The sequence below is a fragment of the Rhinopithecus roxellana genome, chromosome 6 (genome assembly GCF_007565055.1).
Source record: "Rhinopithecus roxellana isolate Shanxi Qingling chromosome 6, ASM756505v1, whole genome shotgun sequence".
NCBI lineage: Eukaryota > Metazoa > Chordata > Mammalia > Primates > Cercopithecidae > Rhinopithecus > Rhinopithecus roxellana.
The window spans coordinates 92,757,596-92,761,102 of record NC_044554.1 but is presented as its reverse complement, the minus strand read 5'-3'; positions in this window follow the sequence as shown (position 1 = coordinate 92,761,102).

Below are 3,507 nucleotides of genomic sequence, written 5' to 3'. Positions count from 1 at the left end.
TTTCTTGCTCTTTGACTGAAGTTCAGTGTTTGGAACTACTTCAGTTCTGGATCTTTTTGGTTATATTGGTCTTCCTATCATTGCATAGGTGCAAATAGTCAAACACCCTGGAAACGTCACCTCTTTCAGAGGTGATGCCCCAGTGATCTCAGTAACAAAGCCCATTACCTCATACAGATACTTTTACATAGATCACAGACTTCAGTGATATAGATAAGGCAATGGGAAGAGTGTGATTTCTTCCCAAATGACAATCTCAGATCTGGTAAATGGTCAGGAGCCCAACTAAAACTCTTTTTTTTTTTTTTTTTTTTTTTTTAGACAGAGTCTTGCTCGGTTGCCCAGGCTGGAGTGCAGTGGCGCAATCTTGGCTCACTGCAACCCCTGCCTCCTGGGGTTCAAGTGATTCCCCTGCCTCAGCCTCCCAAGTAGCTGGGATTATGGGAGCCCGCCACCATGCCTGGCTAATTTTTGTATTTTTAGTAAAGACGGGGTTTCACTGTGTTGGCTAGGCTGGTCTCGAACTCCTGACCTCAGGTGATCCACCTGCCTTGGTCTACCAAAGTGCTGGGCTTACAGACATGAGCCACCACTCCCAGCCAACTAAAACTCTTTAAAGTGACATGGGAGTATCAAAGTAAGTTCTGGAATGGACCTTCCAGCCCGGGTCCCAGGTCAGCTTCCTATTTCCACATTCATTGCATGGTCTTTACTTGCTAGTGGGATTAGTGACTAGGACCCACTGATTTTCTCTTTCACTTTCAATTGGTTTTAACTCATTTGCCTTTGGAATCATTGGAGCTCTTTGTTTTCTTATCTGGAGACCCTAAATCTCAGTGATAATAAAAGGATACAGTGTATATAGGCATTTCTAATTTCCGTTTATGTGTCCTTTACTGTTTCTGCCAAGCAGTAAGCATTCAGACTAAGTTCACCTAAATCATAGTGGACTTGCTAATTAGATAACTGGTAATTATCCACAGCAGTAAGCCTTTCCTGAACTGCTACCGTGTATCAGATACTGTAGTTTTCATTGACAGTTCAAAGACATGGCGGTATCAGAGTTTACTGTGTTTCAATGTGTACTCACCTTGGTGAATATTCTAGTTCCTAGTGTATTGAAGAACCAGCTGTATCTACCAACTCTGGGATCTTGGTGAAGACTATTAACTTTTATGATTCTTCGTTCTCATGTATAAAACAGGAATCATCACACTTTTTTGGGTTTATGTTAGGAGCGACTAAAATAATGTATATGAGAGAGCTTTGAAAACGATACAAATATGACTGTTACTCTTATTAGACAAGGAAGATGTCACATGCAAATGACAACTAGTTAAAAGAACTTATTGCCAACTACACTTATCTGTAAGCCAAGTCCACAGGCCACTCAGAGATCAACAGCTGTGATTTTTTTTTTTTGTTTTAACATTTCAGAGGTGGCTAATAAACATGCAAACTTGATAAATGTTCTGATGAAGGAAGCACAATGCCTGGCACATAACTATTTGGGGGAATGGCATATAATTGAGCCTTAAAGAATGAGTAGAAATTAGATAGGTTAACAGTACTGTGGATGGACATTCCAAGCAGAGGGTATTGCATCAAAAGTAATTTGGGCATTGGAGAAATTTTAGAAAATTTGGTGTGGCAAGGACATAACCCAATGAACTGGGAATTGATGAGAGATCAGGCTAAAGAAGTAGGCAAGGACCAGGTCACAAAAGGTATTGTGTTCTGTGCTGGAGTCTGTTTCTCTTTCTGAAGGTAATGTTGGAAAGGTTTTAAACAAAAGAGAAATATATTTATACTGGCTTTCTGACTACTCTGGTGGCAAACATATGATGGGTGTAGAGGCTAGGAGGAGCATATATCACGGTGATCCAGGTGAGAGGCAGGTGGGTCTGAACTAAGTAGTGGAGGTGGGTGATGGTGACCAGCAGAGGCTCAAAAGGCATTCATGAGGCAGAACTGCCAGAACTAATAGTGATTTAGGGTGTGTGTGTGTGTTGTGTTTGTGTGTGTGTGTATAAAGGGGTTGGGATGACCTCTAGACTTCTGCTTTGGGTGACTGATGGATGGAGCCATTAACAAGGATAAAGCAAATAGGAGAAAGGCCCTGAAGAGGATTAAGTGATGTTCATAATTGCTTTAAGAAAACGGAAATATTTCATATGTTTTAGAAAGGTTTTCATGCAATGCACTGAAGATCTCCTTAGGTGTCATCTTCTTCCCTTGACCACGGACTTCCTCAGTGCCTGGTAGGTAAGACAAATGGGTGTGTTTGATTGGACTCCTTTTGAGGTACAGAACAATGGATGAGGAGCTGGGACTTGTCTTTTTTAGGAGTTGGTTTTATCTATATGTTGCTTCTGAACTCTTTCCAAGCATAGATTCTTTATTAAACTCATCAACCATTGTCCTGCTACACTTGCCACTGAATATATTGTATGCATATGGTTGGTTTAGTAGACAATTGTTATTGGAACAACTTTTGGAATCATTTAAAACTGATACTTGTGGTTGTATTCTAAGCCTAGGCTGTTCCTACCCATTCATTTTCAGTTTTGAAGTCTGCCTCAGAATTGCTTTCCATCATTTTAGTTTTGAAATTTATTTTTGAAATATTATAGTATAAGAAACATGGAATTATTTCACTTTCTGGAGAAATATCACTGGTTTTTGCACAATGAATATGAGTTTCTTGAAGGCAAAGATTCTTTTTGTTTATTTCTGAGTCCTCAGCACACAGGATTTTCTGACACATGCGAAACGCTCAGCAGATATTTGTGGAATGATTAAATGTAAAGGATGGCTGTCCTTTTTAAAGAAGATGTTTTAGAGATTCCTAGGTCAAACATATTTCATAATAATAGGCATAATCATAGGCAGGACCTTTGCTCATAATATTTGTAGACTATTAAATACGGAAGGAAAGCCATTGAAAATGACTTTATTTTTTGTCTTTTCCCCACCCATCAAGGCAGAAGTATCAGCATTTTTTTCCGCCCCTTTTAAAGTCAGGCTTGGATCTTCCTGGCCCCTTCGTGGCTCATTTATAATGTATGGTTACTCAAATTTTTGGTTTTGTTGCTAACTCCAAAGCACTTCTTATCAATCACAATATGAAGTTGATACACAGATTTTCATGTGGCATAAACAATGTTTGCTAAAGGTCACTGAAAGTATGACGATTATGATTCTAAAATTTTCTTTTTACTGATACTTTTAGCAAGATGATCCTATCTTTTGAATTAGTGATTTATATAACAACATTCACTCTCCCCTCCTACTCACACTAAACTTCAGGCGGGAACATATGCCAAATGTCCAGATTTTCCAGAACATGCCATTACAGACATTACTTAAGACTAGCAGATCACTATTCACCAACGGAACTCTCTACGACCTGACACACACCTGGGTGTTAGTTGTAGAATGTGGTGGCTCTGGGTTTTATCTGCTCATTACCATAGCTCTTTTTTTTTTTTGTCTTCCGGTTCTTAT